The sequence below is a fragment of the Lepidochelys kempii genome, chromosome 21 (assembly GCF_965140265.1).
Source record: "Lepidochelys kempii isolate rLepKem1 chromosome 21, rLepKem1.hap2, whole genome shotgun sequence".
NCBI lineage: Eukaryota > Metazoa > Chordata > Testudines > Cheloniidae > Lepidochelys > Lepidochelys kempii.
Window position 1 is genome coordinate 2,879,861 of NC_133276.1, and position 20,228 is coordinate 2,900,088.

At 42.4% G+C, this 20,228-nt stretch overlaps 1 protein-coding gene and 1 long non-coding RNA gene across 2 annotated transcripts in view; one reads left to right on the forward strand and one right to left on the reverse strand.

The window, feature by feature from the left end:
* The window catches only part of KCND3 (potassium voltage-gated channel subfamily D member 3), a 416,732-nt gene that overhangs the window by 63,912 nt on the left and 332,592 nt on the right, over nucleotides 1–20,228 (forward strand). The gene's annotated exons all lie outside the window — the stretch shown is intronic.
* LOC140901422 (uncharacterized) overlaps nucleotides 18,135–20,228 on the reverse strand; it is a 103,067-nt gene continuing 100,973 nt past the window's right edge. Inside the window, exon 6 of the long non-coding RNA XR_012155847.1 lies at nucleotides 18,135–19,336. This is a non-coding gene — a long non-coding RNA (uncharacterized lncRNA). The remainder of the gene's footprint in view (nucleotides 19,337–20,228) is intronic.

The window sequence follows — 20,228 nt, forward strand, 5'->3', positions numbered from 1 at the left end:
TGAAGAAAAAAGAAAACAGAATGAAACTTCTTTTGGAGGGGGTGGGGGAAGGCTATTTCCTGCCTCAGATCCTTCCCCTCCTCACCCCTCCCACCATAAAAAAAGGAAAATGGTTGGCATATATTGACATTACCCATATTACTACCATGTTGGATTTATCCCCTTAACATGGCCGGTCCATTCAAGAGGTTTATAATTCTGCTATGGCTTCCAGCTAAGGGATGTAATTCTTCAACTCAACCAGTAGAGCCTAATGGGTTTAGATTAAGGGTTCTGGGAGCAATAACCCATCCACAGAGTTGTTACATACACATACAGCTTCTGGAGCTTAAAAGCAATACAGCATATGATTGGAATAGGACAATGGGCCAAAGCAGGTGCTTTCTAAATGCATTTAATAGTATCACTTTACACTCAAGTTCCATTTACAAATAGTTTATAAAGGGTTAATAAATTATTCAATTGTTGTAGATTATTAGAGAGTCAGATTGTTTATAACCATGTCTTTTTGTAGAGTATTGAAAACGCTATTAAAACTATAAGTTATCACTAAGTTCTAAGGGGTTTCCAGGGCCTGCATGCAGGCAAGGGTGCTCTATAGGGAAGTGTGTGATCTTGCTCCACAGTCAGCCTGCACAGACCCAGCCTAGAGCAAGGTGAGGTGAGGTGAGTTAACACTGTTCTGCCTCGGGGAGCAGCCTGCTTTGTTTCTCCTGTGTTAAGGTCCCAGATTCCAAGAAATAAAGTAGTGTCATGTTGCAACCTTCTAGCAAAAGTATTTGTTATTATCTAACTTCTGTGTGTATCCTGTGAACATAACATCTTGTATTGATGTGCTTATAACAGTCTATAAAATATACTACTCCTGGCTGCAACATGCTGTTTACATCTATTAATGATTTATCAGCTCTCTATTCACAGGTGGAATGACCCATTTAATAATATTTTATACATGTCATGCGTTATTTATGTTGTTTATCCCCCCCATTCTTCCTGTGACTCAGACATACAGTATTTTCAATTGTGATAGATCACAGACTTGTGTTTTAAACAAGGAAAGATTTAAATGACGTAAAACCAAGAAAAGCCCTCCATTAGAAGTCCCATTTAGAGTTTTCCTGCTGGTTTTCTACATGATTTATTGTGATGCACTCGAAATAATATCTAGCAGAACAAATTTAGGCCATCCTGCCTTCCAAGCTGAATGATTACCTGCCACTACTGTGAACTATGCCTACTAGATCTGAATAGAAAGACAAACTTCCTTTTGTATTTGACCCTTTTTCATACAACAGTCAAACTGAAATGAATTTAGAGTCACTTTACTCTCAGCAGTGTTTGGTACCACTTCAGAAGAGGTAAAGGTTAGCAGGACAATATATAAGCCTGCCAGGCCATCTTCTTTGTAAAGACTGATATAAACCAGCACCCCTTGCTATTCTCTAGATCATCACCCACAGAACACATAAGGTAGGTGTCTCTGAATTCTTTGTTTCATGGTCTAAGAATTTTGCAAAGGGACAGGAGAATTGAAGACTGAGGTGAAACTCTATCCTTGTCAGAGCCAATGGGAGTGATGCAAGTGAATGAGTGGGGTCACGACTTCATCCAATACTTAGAGCACATCTTCACTTCACTGTTTGCATCAACTGTATTCTAACCACACTTGGTGTGTGGTAGATCACTCAAGTCACATGGTATTGTTTTTGCTTCCTGGCTGGATGAAATTCTTAGTCAGGAGAACAGTTAACTTACAAAATTTCTAAAAGTCATGGAACTGTTGGGATTTGTGAGCATTTTATTAAAATACTGCAGTGGTTGAATGCTCACCAGAGGGAACCAGATTCAGTGCTTTTATGTTTCAGTGAACATATTAATTAACTGAGGTTTGCACTGTCTGGTGGTCTCTAGTCTGTACCCAGGAGCATTACGGAGATTGTGGAAAGCCTTGCTACTATACATAATCCAGAATCAGAACATGAAATAGAGGAGCTGACTCATTCTATAGTAGCTGAAGTTCCTAAGAGCGTTGGTACAAACTAGATGTAAATGTCATGAACTGACCATTGTTGAGACATGTTTGAAATGTCCCCACTGGGAGTTGATGATTAAAAAAAAAAGTGTGTTTGCGGGGGGATTTATGGCTATATGGGTTACCTGAGAAACCAGGATTTAATGAGGACCAAAAGGATCCCCAGACTGGAAATCCAACCTCCTTACATTATTTTGACTCCTCTCTCTCTCTGATAACATTCAAAGCTTTTGAAAATCTTTATGTCACAAATTTGAAGGGCAAGCTTGCCCCATTCCTGATGGTAGTTGTATGCCTCTCTTTCAGAGGAAGGGAATTGAATGAGTATGTATCACAGAGTACGTATCTTTGTCAGGAGACACTCATGTTGAAGTGCAATGCAATACAAACCTCCCCTCCCCCATTTACAACAAGAACTTTATATGGTTTTAAATTTACATTTTGGTCTTACTGCAACAAATAAGTGATGCGAGTTAAACAAATTTGGCTGAACATCTAACAATACACTAGAGGGTAAAGCCAGCACCGTGACCTGGGGCTCCTGCCTCATTCCCAGTCTAAATTATCTTTACTAAATGACTCATCAGTGCTAGCTACGTGAACAGCCATGGTGGCTGTAGCACAGGCTGTGAGGTGAGCTTGAAGGAGGAAAGCAGCCTTTTGATGAAGCCCATGCATGATGGAACCCCCTTTGCTGTAAGCCTGGAGGATCCTATTGCAGAGAGATATTACCTCTTATCAATTCAAATGCCAATAGTATTTTACCACCACCAAATGTGTTAATCTGAAGTGATTGCTGGTATATGAATATTTTCACACAAACACACTAGTTAAATTTCCTCACAAGTTTTATCCTGAAAACCTTGTCTCAGATTGTCAGTGAATGTGACGTGCAGATGAGAAGGAAAAAAAAAAATCAAAAGGTTGCTTTTGACAGGTCCCATTAGATGAAAGATGAAGTGAAATGGAATAAAATAGAGAAGGAGATAAAGCACCTTCTATCTGATGGAAAGTGTTTTAAAGCATACATCTGTCACTCATGCACCACAAATAGATACAACTTGAATTTGTGTTTGCACCAATATTGTTTCTAATATACCTATGGACTCTCCTGCAGAATCATATACCGGGTTGTGCATTTGCATAGAACTACAGAGGAAATCTCTCTCGAAAGACAGGTCCACTAAAACTATCACTGGGAACATATCTTTATCCCTAGGGGTGGGGAAACAGGTTTCAGTACAGGCATGGCTTCAGGTTCCTCCGACAGAGCATTTTCACAAGCACAGAGCTGTGGGGAGACCATGCTGCATTTACTTGGGTTAGGCAGACATGCAAGGGGCCTTCAAAACCCCTGGCAAGGAATGGCAGATTCCCTTAGAACAAGGCTCCATTTTAGAGCATATATTTTGGGGAGAGAAACCAGCCTAAGTATGAGTTTGGAACTGGGATGCTAAATGAAGTTGCACCTTGATGCCTTTAAACTGTATTTATACATACAAGATCACTAGACAATTTTTAATACCCTTAAACTAGAAATAAAACCGACGCTTAGAACAGAGACTAACACTGTCCAATCTGCTGTGATCGAAGTACAAGAAGCTGGGAAAGCTGCAGTGCAAGTAACTTATAAAACAAAATGGAGTTAGTTTCTTGAGCACAAACAATACTTTTCACCATGTATTCAGAACACATTCTTTCTGCGGCTAAATTCTTATCACGAATAGAAGCCAGCTAGCTGCAGCTTTGTGCAGGATGGAGGCACCTTCATTTCCAAAGTGAGAGACTGTCCTGTGTAATGATGGATCACAGACAAGTAACATTTCCAAGTCACCCACCCTACGAGGCTGTAATAGAAAATGGCTGCAATATAAAAAAGGATAATAACTGAGTCCAGTGTTGTGAGATTATTCAAGTCACCTGACTGGCTTTAGGGACAGGGCATAAATTCTCTAGACATGTCCTGCACCCACCAACTGAAAGTGCAGAACCAATGGATAAAACAGCCACACACCTATTTTTTACTTTAGCTTTCAGCAATAATGACTTAGCTCCTGGGCATATCCTAGAGATTAATGACCATCTGGGGTTAATGGCTATTGACTGCTCTTCGGGCCATCAACTCCTCCCAACCAGTCATTAATCCCCAGGTAATGCCCTCTACCCTGATCATTAGTGCTTCATTATAATCTGTCTTGGTCACACTCATTAAGACCTTCAGTTCTCCATCCTCAGATCTGGTCTGTGAATTTACTTCAGACCTGGCTGCCTTGGTCACGTAGACAAAAAAGTTTGCTCTTGAAAAATTCTCTTTGGCTGACATTGAATCCGGAAAGTTTCCTACTCACAGATGCTGGGGCAAAGCAGTGAAAGCCGAAAGCACATCTCTCCCAAAATAACCAGTCCCATCAAGAGGATCACCTCTGCAAGTTACAGGGCATTCTTCTCTCTCTGGAGCAGGCCAAGGAAAAATGCGTTTAGCAGATTTTTGTGCTGGGAGCACAACCCCCCCGGTAGTTCTGCCAGCTGATCTCACCAACTAAACACTTTTTTCTCCTGGGTAACCACGGCGTTGCACCCCTTTCCTCTGGCTCACCACAAGGATGTGTCGTCACTGGAGAGATTTGCGAACATTCTGCTCTGTTGTAGCTTCTCAGGGGGTAGCAAAGGTGAAAGCTGCCTTGTAGATGGGGCCCGGGTACTTTTACCTCTCATGCTGCCTAATCGGGTCCAAGACAGCTTCCACCATTGCTGCCTAGTGGTGCAGCTCTACTGTGGCAGACCACCACTCATGCATGATCCCAGTACATACAGCAGGTACAGTGTTCAAAAAGCACCCGAGAGCTAGATTAAAGAAAGATTTAGCGGTTTAGCTGCCACTTAGACCCAAAGCTTAGATCCTCAGTGCCCCGCTCAGCTGCTGCCTAACCCTGTAGGCATTTAAAGTCTGGAGGCACCAGAATTTCTGTCCGTGGGCATGCACCGAAGTGCCCAAGTCCTGATGCCAATGAGCAACTCAGCACCTAGTTTATGCCTAAGCTCTGGCGGGATCCTCAAACTAGGCATTCACCTGCCTCTGTGAGCACACCTAACTGTGCAAAACAGAGCAGGAGGATCTACCTGTGCCCTCCTTATACCCAAGAGCCCAATGGCTAGTGCACTCACCTGGGATGTGGGAGACCCATGGTTCAAATCCCCGGGGGCAGAGAGTGAGTGAGAAGGGCTCCATAGCCCAGTGGTTAGGGCTTACTTCTGGGAGAGCCAGGATCCAGTCCCTGCTCCAATGACTAAGGAATTAGTAGAACAACAACAGGATTGATTCATAGTGTCCAATGGGCAGGGCACTCACCTGGGAGACGGGACACTTAAATTCAAGTCCCCAATTGAAATCAGGCAGAGTGGGGATTTGAACCACAACTACATAAATGAATGATAGCTTTCAGTGTCAGAGAACTGGCAGGATTTTCCTAATCCAGTTCACTAATTCCTCCAATTGATATTTCCATAATATTCCTTCCACCATAGAATCATAGAATATCAGGGTTGGAAGGGACCTCAGGAGGTCATCTAGTCCAACCCCCTGCTCAAAGCAGGACCAATCCCCAATTAAATCATCCCAGCCAGGGCTTTGTCAAGCCTGACTTTAAAAACTTCTAAGGAAGGAGATTCTACCACCTCCCTAGGTAACGCATTCCAGTGTTTCACCACCCTCCTAGTGAAGAAGTTTTTCCTCATATCCAACCTAAACCTCCCCCACTGCAACTTGAGACCATTACTCCTTGTCCTGTCCTCTACCACTGAGAATAGTCTAGAACCATCCTCTCTGGAACCACCTCTCAGGTAGTTGAAAGCAGCTATCAAATCCCCTCTCATTCTTCTCTTCTGCAGACTAAACAATCCCAGTTCCCTCAGCCTCTCCTCATAACTCATGTGTTCCAGACCCCTAATCATTTTTGTTGCCCTTCGCTGGACTCTCTCCAATTTATCCACATCCTTCTTGTAGTGCGGGGCCCAAAACTGGACACAGTACTCCAAATGAGGCCTCACCAATGTCGAATAGAGGGGAACGATCACGTTCCTCGATCTGCTTGCTATGCCCCTACTTATACATCCCAAAATGGCATTGGCCTTCTTGGCAACAAGGGCACACTGCTGACTCATATCCAGCTTCTCGTCCACTGTCACCCCTAGGTCCTTTTCCGCAGAACTGCTGCCTAGCCATTCGGTCCCTAGTCTGTAGCTGTGCATTGGGTTCTTCCGTCCTAAGTGCAGGACCCTGCACTTATCCTTATTGAACCTCATCAGATTTCTTTTGGCCCAATCCTCCAATTTGTCTAGGTCCCTCTGTATCCTATCCCTGCCCTCCAGTGCATCAACCACTCCTCCCAGTTTAGTATCATCCGCAAATTTGCTGAGAGTGCAATCCACACCATCCTCCAGATCATTTATGAAGATATTGAACAAAACCGGCCCCAGGACCGACCCCTGGGGCACTCCACTTGACACCGGCCAACTAGACATGGAGCCATTGATCACTACCCGTTGAGCCCGACAATCTAGCCAACTTTCTACCCACCTTATAGTGCATTCATCCAGCCCGTACTACTTTAACTTGCTGACAAGAATACTGTGGGAGACCGTGTCAAAAGCTTTGCTAAAGTCAAGTAACAATACATCCACTGCTTTCCCTTCATCCACAGAACCAGTAATCTCATCATAGAAGGCGATTAGATTAGTCAGGCATGACCTTCCCTTGGTGAATCCATGCTGACTGTTCCTGATCACTTTCCTCTCATATAAGTGCTTCAGGATTGATTCCTTGAGGACCTGCTCCATGATTTTTCCGGGGACTGAGGTGAGGCTGACTGGCCTGTAGTTCCCAGGCTCCTCCTCCTTCCCTTTTTTAAAGATTGGCACTACATTAGCCTTTTTCCAGTCATCTGAGACTTCCCCCGTTCGCCATGAGTTTGCAAAGATAATGGCCAATGGCTCTGCAATCACAGCCGCCAATTCCTTTAGCACTCTCGGATGCAACTCGTCCGGCCCCACGGATTTGTGCACGTCCAGCTTTTCTAAATAGTCCCTAACCACCTCTTTCTCCACAGAGGGCTGGCCATCTACTCCCCATGTTGTACCAGAGCATGGGTGTTCATATTAAGTAGCTTTCCTTCTCAAAAACTCATTTTTCTTCCTTGTCTGTAGTTAACATCTGTTAGACAAAATTGATAATGGGGGATTCGTAACGGTCATTCCAGTGGTAAGCCATCAAGCCAGATGTGTTAGAGGTTAAATCAAAACATGTTCCCATGTGTAACAAAGCTAAACAGGCATACTCTGTGGACAAATGTTTAATAGGTTTGATGGAGTTTGTGTGAATTTCTAGTCAATCATTCAGCTTATTAGTACATTCCACATTTCCCCCCTTCGCTCGTCACTTTCTATTTGTTTTCCCTTTGTTTATAATCAATTCATATTAGTTTGCTTCATAATTCAAGCATGATATGATACCATTCCAGTTTTTAATCTAGCTAGTATATCAATCTTGATAATGCACCTGTGGTTTCACTCATTCTTACCCTGTCTTAATAGACATGTCCCTATGCACGCAATTCATTACCCTATATCAAAGGATGAACTGAAAAAACTGGGCACCATAATAAATCACCTCAATTATCAAACAACTATTTGACCAAATGCTATAAGCTGAAATGTATAAAAATATATTTAAGGGTGGCAGCATGAAGTAGCCTGGGTCTTCAATGCTATCCGCAATGTATTTGCATCCTGGAGAGAGAATACATCTCTATCAGACAAAATGGTGTGTGCTGATAACACTTAAAATTCTCGAGAAGGTTTTGAACACTTTGCTGAATTATTACAAGCCTAAACATCTATGGCCTTTCTTCTAGGCATTCTAAGGTCTAGTAAACTCTATCATATATTTCTGTGATTGTACATCACTCTAGAGATGTTAGCTTCTGACCATAGTAGTACACTAAGTTATGGAAAACTTCTGTTGGGACCTCTAGGCACTACTGCAAAACAAATAACCACCAAACCAATCCATCATGAAGGCTAGTGATGGATGAGCTTTAAAGGGTTCTGAGATTAGGGTCAGTAGTTTCTGTAAGCATCTGAAAGTTTGAATACTTCTCCACAGTTTATCTAAACCTCTTGGTTCTGCAAAATTCATCCAGAAATCTAAAAATGATGGACTGATAACCCTTGCTTCTGATTGGGTTAGGAATATCCCAAGAACAACTCCTCTCTCCTGATATTTTAACATCTCTACTTGCAGGAGAACTAAGGAAATGAAAAGCCAATGAAGTTTGCTGCAGAGCTTCTAGTTTGGCTGAAATACCCATGAATATGTCAAACGTAACTCAAACAGTTCAAAATGTCCTGGGAAAAGAGATCAAATTAGTGGAAAAACTAAAGACTGTATATGATTATTAATGAATGACTCTCATAGGAAGAGGAAAAGCCTAAGTAAATGAACACTCTAAGGTGGTCTATTTTATAGGGCAACACAAAGCAGTATTACATGACTGAGTGGTCACTGATGGCCAGTAAACAATCATAATAGTTGATCAAGGAAAAAAACAACCCAGCATAATTGCTTGACTTCATTGGTCTTTGTATTTAAGCAATTTCAGGCATCAGAAGAGACACGTGCCTTTGTTCCCCACACCCTCACAAGACAGTCATTGGGCCTCACATTGTTATTATTTGTATTACTTCAGTACATAGAGAACCAAACCCCATCAGATCGCCATTGTTCTGTGCAGATGTAGTGAGAGAACCCAGGCCCTGAAGAGACTGAGTCTAAATAGAGGTTCAGAGATCATCATCAACTTGCTCAGGATCACCCGGAAGGGCAGTGGAAAAGCCAGGAACAGAACACACATCTACTGAGTCTGACAGTGCCCTATCTACGTGACTATGTTGGATTCTGGACACCTGGGACAGAAGAGATCCAGAAAAAACATAGGGCTCCTAAACCCTTGACTCAAGAGAGAAAGTGTAGGCCAGACCGTCCCTTCTTTAACCTAGCTCTGGACCGGGAAGGAATCCTCCACAAGCAGAAGTGGGGGTTCAACCATCTTTATGGCACAGCCCTCAGCCACATCTGGACTTTGCAGAGGCCTCTACAAATGGTCTGTGGTCAGTTCTAGAGGGGAGGAGGGACGTGAAGATTGCATGGCCTGGGAGAAGGGATTAGATCCCCACTCTGGTTGAGCGGAGATTCCTCAGAGAAGGTACTACTGCCTAGGGCTGCATTAACTTTTTTCCCAGGGGTGGGGGGAGGGGGGACAGACAGCAGTATGCAGAACAAGAAAGATATTGCCTTTACAATTTCTGCATGCACAAAGCAGCGTGGGAGAGGGATAACTCAGTAATTATGGGAATAATTGCACTTCTGTAGCACCTTTCCTCTGAAGATCTCAAAGTGATTAAGTCACAATACCCTGGTGAATTTAGGCAATGTTGCAACCACTTTCAAGGAAGGCAAAACAGCAACACAGAATGGACGTTACTCACCCAAGGTCACATAGCGAGTCACTTGCAGTGCTAGGAACAGAACTCGGAAGTCTTCCCTCTTATCCCCTGCTCTAATCACTCCACACCTTTCCACAGATTACTTCATTTCTTCATAGTCTTTAGCAAGTTGGGCAAAACGTAAAACGCAAAACTTTAAAGGGGGTAAACGTAATCCCAGGCACAACAGCTAGCAAATATCTTGCAGAGTTCCCCTGCTCCTGAGCAATGAAGTTGATTAATACAGCATGACCTGATAAGTGATGATAGTTCCATCACAGAGAGATTTTTAAATTAACTTTTAAAATTGTTCACTCCTCTGCTTTCTATTTGATCATTCTCTGTGGGGTGTGTGGAATTATAATGATTATTGTACTTGCCATTATTTTATTTAAGATGACAATTACTTGAATAGACTATTTCAAAGAGCTTTTCCTTCTCCCTCCGTTCCTTTTTAAAAAAAATTCTTCGCTGTTATTGCTCACTTATCTCAGGCAACTGATCAAACTTGGCAAATATTTGGGTTGTATAATTACATTAGTAAATTTCAGATTCAGGGAGGAAAGTGAGATCAACATCAGTTCAAGTTCATTCCCCTCCCCCCAGTATTTGCAGACAATCTGCTGCCTTTATTCTGAATGAAGGAGGCCACTGCTCATGGGCCCCATTGTAGACAAGCATCCCTCAGGATAGCATTTAAGCATGTGCTTAAATCCCACTCACCAATTAAGCACACATTTAAGCATGTTCCTAAATCAGGCTCCATGCTTTGATTCTGAACAGTTTTCTGGAGGGGAAAAAAAGTTTGACATATTTTGAGCAGTTCTGCTGTCAGCTCAAGGTTCCCTCCCACCTTTCACATCCAGAGGATGAATCGTTCCATTTCTTTCTGAAGGGACATCATTAATTCAGGTGTCTGTTATAAATGTGTATTTTGCTGATATGTTCAGTACGTCACTCACACCAAAGTCTCTCCCATCTTGCAACTGCAGCACAAACTATCGCAGTCTGCAGCCACTTCACCGTTGAGGAAAATAATTATCCAAAATGTAATTAAATTAATTGACCAGGAAAGCGATTTTGTGGGTCTATGGGGATAATTAAAAATAAAATCTTTTGATGCATTTATATTGTAAAGCACACAGTTCCACAATGGTGATTAACTCTCCTTGTTCTATTTTTCACTCTGTGCAGTCATCCATCTACCCACCCAGAAACAATCTGAATTAGAATAATAAATATTTATAATTATTTATTCTTAATGACCTGTGTCTATCTGAACTGGGTCCGCGTTCTGTGGAAGCTCTTTTCTGTCCTTTATGCTAAAACTTCATTAAACAGAATAATGAAACAGCAGCAAGGGGCTAGTTTAAAGAGGCACCTAAGGCTCTGTCAGCTCACTCCATTCTACTAAATTATCGCAGCGGATGTGAGGCCCAACTCTGCATTCCTTTGGCTCCAAACCTCCACTGACTTCTACGGGTATTCTGGGTAACACAAGAAATACAAGTCCATGCCCATGGTATGCAAGGTAATCCGAAGACTTGCACGTTTATAGGACACTGAACATGGCTAGATATGGGCCATATTCTCAGCTCAGTGTCAAATAGCATACTTCCCTTGAAGTCTCATGGAGCTATGCAAATTTTATACTGTCTGAGGATCTGAGCTAGTATTTCCTGGCTTTGGTATAAACCAGTTGCTCAATATAACTGAGTCTGATTGGGTTTACAAGGTGGGGGATGAGGGGGGCTGGCAGGTCATTCTGCTAACACTAGCATGTAGCAACATAAAACTCACAATCCAATGTGGGTAAGAGATATAACTCCAGTGGATCACCACATTAAATTTACTTGCCTAGCAGGCATTTCTCCTCTATATTGGGTTGATTATATATGTTTAGATACCACAGTGAAAAAAGAGAAGTGAAGACAGCAGGGAAACCATATTAAAGAACTGTCTCTGGGAATGCAAGTTCATAGTACTTTCACTACATATTAATAGTCAATACACTTCCAGGATCTTATGGGCCAGATCCTCAGAAGCTGTAAATCTGGATAAAGCATCAATGATGTCAAGACATGCTGATTTATACCATCTAAAAATCGGACACTCTATAGCTAGATTTTCAGAGATGCTGAACATTTGTTTCTCCTGTTGAAGTCAGTCTGTGTGTACAGAAGTTCTCAGGCCAGATTTCTTTGGCTTTTGTGATGTGCAATATTGGTGAGTGCATTTTCTGAAGCTACAAGGAAAGATCTGTTCCTTTCAGGCATTATGGAGTGTCAGCTTATTTTCTTTGCTGTTCACAGGGGCATGAATAAATTCAAGTGTAGTAATGCTTCTACCATATTAACCTGAGAATGCATGCATGGCAACAACAGGCCATTGTAGTAGAGCAACAACAAGGGGTGGGGTGGGGGGGTGTCAAGGTTCCTCCCCCACTCTGAACTCTAGGGTACAGATGTGGGGACCTGCATGAAAAACCTCCTAAGCTTATCTTTACCAGCTTAGGTCAAAACTTCCCCAAGGTACAAAATATTACACCCGTTATCCTTGGACTGGCCGCTACCACCACCAAACTAATACTGGTTACTGGGGAAGAGCTGTTTGGACGCGTCCTTCCCCACAAAATACTTCCCAAAACCTTGCACCCCACTTCCTGGACAAGGTTTGGTAAAAAGCCTCACCAATTTGCCTAGGTGACTACAGACCCAGACCCTTGGATCTTAAGAACAATGAACAATCCTCCCAACACTTGCACCCCCCCTTTCCTGGGAAATGTTGGATAAAAAGCCTCACCAATTTGCATAGGTGACCACAGACCCAAACCCTTGGATCTGAGAACAATGAAAAAGCATTCAGTGTTTTACAAGAAGACTTTTAATAAAAAATAGAAGTAAATAGAAATAAAGAAATCCCCCCTGTAAAATCAGGATGGTAGATATCTTACAGGGTAATTAGATTCAAAAACATAGAGAACCCCTCTAGGCAAAACCTTAAGTTACAAAAAAGATACACAGACAGAAATAGTTATTCTATTCAGCACAATTCTTTTCTCAGCCATTTAAAGAAATCATAATCTAACGCATACCTAGCTAGATTACTTACTAAAAGTTCTAAGGCTCCATTCCTGGTCTATCCCTGGCAGAAACCAGCATACAGACAGACACAGACCCTTTGTTTCTCTCCCTCCTCCCAGCTTTTGAAAGTATCTTGTCTCCTCATTGGTCATTTTGGTCAGGTGCCAGCGAGGTTACCTTTAGCTTCTTAACCCTTTACAGGTGAGAGGAGCTTTCCCCTGGCCAGGAGGGATTTCAAAGGGGTTTACCCTTCCCTTTATATTTATGACAGGGGGGATGATGGTCCAGAAAAGACTCTGTCCTGAACACTGGGTTCTCAATAGAACTCCATTTTACACAGGTGACCAGTCTGTTGCCTAGCACCATCCAATCGTCATATGACGGAATGCTCTGGTGGTATCAGTACCATGTAATGGGTGCTTTCTTTTGCTTAGAGAGAGTGAAATGAACTGCATGAGAAACCAGTGATTTAAAAGGGAGGAGAGAGATGAAAATCTTGTGGGGGGGGGGACTGCGGGGGGAGAGTGAATAGTTAAAGGAGGAAATGAGATTTGCTTCCAGTAATTTGTCTGAGAAACACAAGTCAGCATATTTCAGTAGTAAACAGAATTTTTAGAAGTCACTAACTGGGGAATTAATAAAAAAGGGTGTGTATGTACTTGCACACGTAGGCGTGTGTGTTTCCAAATGATTACACTGATTCAGTAAAACTTCAGAAATGCAGTTTCAGCTGTGTTCAGTTGGGATTTACCACTGGTATGTTAAATTGCATTCTTGATGTCAGTGATTCACAGGAGCGACTATACTTAAAATAGATGACCTCAGAAAATGATAGAAAGCCATTTTAGAAGCTATTGAACAGCACTGAAATTTCCGTGAGGAATGGTAAACCTCCAGTCTACAGAACCCTAGGGGTAGTCAAAAGCAGGTTGCCTCTTCCATGCATGCAGTCACAACAGATGGAATTATTTTCACTGTGGCTAGGCGTGCACCGCCAAGAGACAGTCCAATATGTGAAGCAGATTAATCTACATCCGAACGAGGGTAAGAGTGAAGGGTAATTGTAGAAGCATTTGTTCTTGAAGTTGAAGGTCATAGGCCAGCACAAGACCAGATAAAAATCAGTCTAAATCCTGTGTAGCTCTAATGAAATCTCCTTATTTACTGTAATGTAATTTTCAACAGCAGCATTTGGCCTAAAAGTTCTATTCCCTTGCCCAATATATGCAACTGGCTGAAGACTATGGTGTCTGACTACATGAAACAAAGATCACTGCCACTCATACTGAAACAGAGTTAGGCTAATCCTAATCTTAATCTTAATCTAAACCCTAACACTGATCTGTACCATATACTGAAATGGTATCAAGGAGCAGTTTCTCTGCTCTCATAGCTTTGGTTTGGGGATTGCTCTACCTTACACAAGTTGGACATGGTTACCTAAACTCCACTCCCTCTTTCTGATCTGACATCCTCTGCATCAGGGGACAGCGTAATGAAGCATAGGAGGTAGGTCTGCCAGCACTGTGCCCGCTGAGAACTCCTCCAGGTCACAGGAATCTTCAAAGATGACTGGCAGATAGCTTCCACTCCCTTCTCACCACTCGGGTGTCTCAAAGGAGGTGGATTGGGGTACATAATCTGTCCCAAGAGTCTAGACAAAGCAGAAAATTAAAAAGTTCTGAAATCTTTGTTGGAGAGGAATCCAAAACGCTATCACCTTCCACCTACTCAGACTGCTACAAATACTTAGGTTTTAAAAAGAAGCTTACTTTGAATTTGTGCAAAAACTTGGAACAACAAAAGCCCTCACTTCTGGGCTGAAGAGAGATGGATGGAGAGTCTTAATTGTTTCTTGTGGCTTATTCCTGCCTTGATCATTTGGATGATTTTCTTTGCAGTCCATTACAAACTTCATTAAATTTCCTTGCCTAGCAGGCATTTCTCCTTCATATAATCAGTTTCATTCTTGTCAAAGATAAATTACTTAAGTGGATAACTTGCTCCTATATAAATGAAGCTTTCTTTGAAGTTGTGTTGATAAGCAGTACTATAGCAAGGCTCCAGATAGAAAGTTGTGATTTAGCTTTTTAGTGCTATTGAATTAAATCCGTGCATCACTATTTTTCTACCTGAGTTATATTGTGTTCTAATCTCTACACAGCCTGAGGAATGCCTTATTTAGTGAAATGTTCTAAAATAAGCTGCTCAGGTTGAAGAGCTTTGCCAACTTTTTAAATGTCTTTGTTAACTTACATCAACACAGTTTGTCAACTATTCATAGGAGCATTTTTTTTATGCTACTTGTGTGTTCCCCTTGGATACAGAAGGGGCCCCACTTTTGCATGGAAAAATACTTGAGCATTTTTGTGCTTACATTTTCATGTGCATTTACTATGAATAAGCACACAATTTTTGCAGTTGGAACTGGGTATTTAGACACATGCAATACAGTAAGCATGCATGCAATTCTGTTCTTAAATTTTGGCCTTAGAAAATGTGTCACTAAAAGGAATAACTGAGCCATATACTGAAGCTACACTGATTTACACCTGCTGAGGACCTGGTCCCTTGTTCTTGTTATTAAAGAATTAAAATAAAAAAATCCACACTGGCACTTATCTGCCCTACAGCTGAGGGTCACGTTCTCAGCACAGAGGACAAGGAACAAACCACTAAGGATCCTGAGGTCATGGCCACACAGAGTAGCAATGCACACTTTCAAATACTACTACGAAAAGGCACACTAGGTGCTTAGTGTGCACCAGCAGGGTCTACGTGGACCAGTTAATGTGCAACACGAGAGACATTTAGAAATCACATTTCCTCAGTGTACATTGAGGACCGTGTAAACAAGCCTTCGTAAGTGGTCCTTGTTAAAAACACACTGGAAGCGTGATGGGTTAGCTTTTGTTGCCCATTTTCTGTGAATAAAGCAAATACTTGAGATCCTGGGCACCCTTCCCCTGCTCTAAATTCACTTGGTGGATTGTTTATATATTTTTTAAATTACAAGCATTTCCATGGCTCTCATCACTATAGCATCTGAGCACCTCACATGCACTATCAACCATCCCAACTCCCCTGAGCTAGGAGAGTATTCTCCTCAATTTACAGATGGGGAACTGCTGGGGAGACAAGTGACTTACCCAGAGAGTCTGTGGTACAGCCAGGGTTGGAACTCAGATCTTGAGTTCCTCACTAGGACCTTATGCACAAGGCCATCCTGCCTCTGCCACAGCTTCGGCTACACCCAGATGACCCCACTGAATTAGCTGGGGCTGTATAAAGGTCTGAGACCAGAATTTTGTTGCCATTATTTTATTTTTTTGGCAAAAGTAACTAATCCGGGCCACTTTTAATACAGCAGAACCTCTGTTACAAACACCATGTTTACAAACTGACCAGTCAATCACACGCCTCATTTGGAGCCGGAAGTACACAATCAGGTGGCAGCAGACACAAAAAAAGCAAATACAGTACAATACCATGTTAAAAATGTAAGCTACTAAAAATAAAGGGAAAGCAGCATTTTTCTTCTGCATAGCAAAGTTTCAAAGCGGTTTTAAGTCACTGTTCAGTTGTAAACATTTGAAAAGAACACAACCATAATGTTTTGTTCAGAGTTATTAACACTTCAGAGTTATGAACACCATTCCCAAGGTGTTTGTAACTCTGAGGTTCTACTGTACACTCATCCCTTTCACTTTATTAGGGCTTCAGATGGAATAGGGTCCTAGCTGGTGTGAGTCAGGGTTTCACAAACCAGTCTTAAGAATTTGTTAATTCATTATGGGCTAGATTCTGCTGCTCTGTCTCTTGAGAGCTTGGAGTTTACATTGTGAGAAGTCCCGTGGAAACCAATAGAAACGCTTATGGAGTAAGCCATCACTGTGATCAAGGAATGGAGAACTTAGCTCTGTAATTACAGTAATACTGAAGTGGGTGTAATATCTTAATTAACTCATTTTAAAGAGAGCTTAGCAGTTATGACAAAGTCAGTGTAGCTTAGTGCACCAAGTCATTAACTGTGTAACCTACTTTCTTTCCAATAAGAAAATCAGGGAATTGTACATCAATGTATCATTTTCTAATGAGCTGTAATTAGGTATTAACCCATTAGCTGATTAGTCAAAAGAGTGATTTACTAAAGATATTAGAATTTGTGTTTCCCAGTAACTAGCTTAAAACTGAAAGAAAATAATGTATTGTTAAATACTATGCATACGAGGTGCACAGTAAATTAGATATCAGAATTTTATTAAGTGTCAGTTAGCAGTACTAACAACTGACACCTTGGTGATTTAATATACTAATGCTAGTTAAGTTTTTATTCCTGATGAGCATAATGTATTAATAAAAGTGCATTTATCGATTTCATAATGCAGTGAAGTAATTCAAAGAGTGTGCAAGAAAAAAAAACCAGTTATTGAGAAAGAACAGTAAAAAGGCAGCAAAGTATTTGCTTTAAGGGACTATCTCCCCTGTTCCCTGCTTTGTGTTGGCTGGAGGGGAGCTATTTCCCCTTCTCATTTTCCTTTCCTAGATGACTTACAGTGGGGTGTATGAGAGCAGTTCCTGATTCCAGGCTGAACGTCTGCAGGGAGCTCTGTTGTTCTTAAAGCTTTCCCTAGTCTAGAGGAAGCTTGTTATACAGGGTAAGCAGCACTTTAAATATAGATAGTAAGCACACTACACTGTTTGCCTTCAAGCAGATGTTGCCCTATAGCAGGGGTGGGCAAACTACGGCCCGCGGGACCGTCCTGCCCGACCCCTGAGCTCCTGGCCCTAGAGGCTAGCCCCTGGCCCCTCCCCCGCTGTTCCTCCTCTCCCTGCAGCCTCAGCTCACTGCGTCACCAGGGCTGCAGAGTCTGGCCTGAGCCGCTGCTCTGTCCTGTGTGGTGCGGCTGCCTGTCCTGGTGCTCGCAGCTGCAGCGCTGCCAGCCACTGGTGCTCCAGGCAGTGCGGTAAGGGGCAGGGAGCGGGCGGGGTGTTGGATAGAGGGCAGGAGAGTTCGGGGGCTGGTCAGGGGCCAGGGGCGTGGATAGGGATTGGGGCAGTCATAGGGCAGGGAACAGGGGGTGGGGGTTGAATGGGGAGGGGTCCGGGAGGGCAGTCAGGAACAATGGGGGGCAGTTAGGGGTGGAGGTGGTCAGATAGGGGTCAGGGGCCAGGCCATGCCTGACTGTTTGGGGAGGCACAGCCACCCCTAACTGGTCCTCCATACAATTTCAGAAACCAGATGCGGCCCTCAGGCCAAAAAGTTTGCCCGCCCCTGCCCTATAGTCAAGGTGGGAAATGTCTCAAATGAATTCTGGTCAGTTTAACTACTGCAGGTTGCTTGAGTCCAGCTTTCAGTAGTGCTCCTTGCAGCTGTATTCTGGACATTAAATAAATAAAACATGGAACAAACTCTGCAGTGCTATGCATCTTTTATCCAGGGATCTCAAAGCACTTTGCAATGACTGAGATTTTCCTCAAAGGCACAAGTGTGTATGCACCAACTCCCTTTGGCTTTCATTGGGCAGCTATCCTCTCCCCTCTCCTGTCCTGTCCATTTCTTTAAGACAATAACCCACGTGAAGTAAAGAAGGATTTTATTATATCCACACAAGGTCGCAGAGCCCCATACAATTCACTCGAGTATTCTGGATAAAGGGTTCAAAACACTGCCGCTTATCCAGACTATTGTGGCAACATTTGTTTAAGTTTCGTAGTATGTTTTTGCTAGGGAAGAATGAAGTGACTGCATTATTTGTCTGGATAAACAAAAAACAAAAACAAAAAAACCTACACAGTTAGCAGCAGAGCTGGAAAGAGAACCCATGAGAACCCGAGCCCCACCATCAGAGCAATTGGATATGCATCTGCTGTCGGTGTGTCCGTGGGCTTGTGTTGTCAGCAATACACCCCCATCATGCTATTTTATAAGATGAAGTCTTTCTGACCCATGAGTTGTTTGCTATCAATCAGGAGCAAGCAAAGAGCATCTTTTCCGTTCCAACAAGCTGCATAGTCATTGTTTATAATTGTGGGTTTTGATGTGAGTGTTAATTTTGCGAGACTTGCCATTAGTTTCTCTCAATGAAGGATGTGTGCTCCAGCGCATTAGGAGCCAATCATGTCTATTGCAATGGTCACTTAGTGGCAGAAGGATTTGCATTTCTTCCTACAAGTCAATTGTGCAAAGCATTGAAGAGCCTCTATGCTAAACCATGAATCATCCAGGGACATCCAAATGACCTGTGGAGGTTCCTTGCAGGACTGAGGCAACCAAAACAAGGCATTATTCAGGATTGTACTAAGGACATAGAATTAGCTACTAAGTCAAAAAAGAGAAGCATCAGTCAGTGGGAGACATTAAGCCAATGAGATGTAATGGACTCTGAGGTACTATTTCTGGTCTGGTTTAGAATTCTTCCAACGCCATTTCCTCCACCAGGGATACACCGACTAATGATTCACTATTCTGAAAGTGCTGGTTGTAGTCAGAAAAATGAACTAACCTGAAAAGCTCATTTCTCTCGTCAACAGACGTTGGTCCAATACAAGATATTACTTCACCCACCATCTCACAATTATAAGAAAGGGTCCTTTACGCGGAGTCTGTGCCTTCGTGGCCCATTTCTCCTCTTGCTTACACCAGTTTCCATTCGCTTCGTGAAGTTACGCCTGATTTACACTAGAGTAATTGAAAGGAAAAAAAATCAGGCCATGTGAGTGTTTGACGTGCTACCTTCTGGCTTTACTGACACAGAGAAGCTTTGCACCTGTCAGAGTGAACTGTACCGTATTCTGCCTCATGCATCATCAGCCAAGTTTTCTACCAAGATCTGACTGCAGGATATCCTGGCTGGAAATTCAAATCCCTGACTGAGGTCTACAATACAAAGACATGTTTTCACTTGCAGAACTAGTATTGCGAAGAGACAGACACTGAACCCCTGTGCTCGTCCTGCATGAACACCGCCGCTGCAATAGCTCCTAGGCTGGGACGCATTCAGTGGCAGAAGACTTGTGCTGCTACTGCACAAGAAATGGGGGGATGTTCAGGGCAATCCACCCAACACCTTTCACCAGGGCCAAATTCACTTTGGTGGAAAAGCAAAGGAGTGAGCAAACTGCCCTTTCTAAGTCGATTGATCTGTTGATGTTTGGCAGGAGTACATTCAGTTAAGTGACCAGGGACACAAGAGGCCTGAAGGAAGAAGAAGTACAGCTGGCTGGAATTAAAAAATGAAAGCAGTTTCCTTTGCAAACAGTTTTGTTGAAACTGCAAGATGCTGTGGGAACACACTGATTCTGATGTGATTTTTTTTTTTTAATATGAAAAAAAGTCAAAACAAGTTTAGTTCATTTTATTCTGAGAGTGTCAAAATATTTAATTTCTGTAAGGTAAAAACATTGTGTTTCAACTTAATTGTTTTGATTCATTTTATTTTGACTTTTATATCAAAATATTTTCATTTTCTTCACTTATAAAATTGTATTTATTATAATACTTCAACTTTATTGAAATGAAGTGAGCCGATTGTGCCAAATCTGCGTTTCAGAATTTTCATGCCATGAAAAAT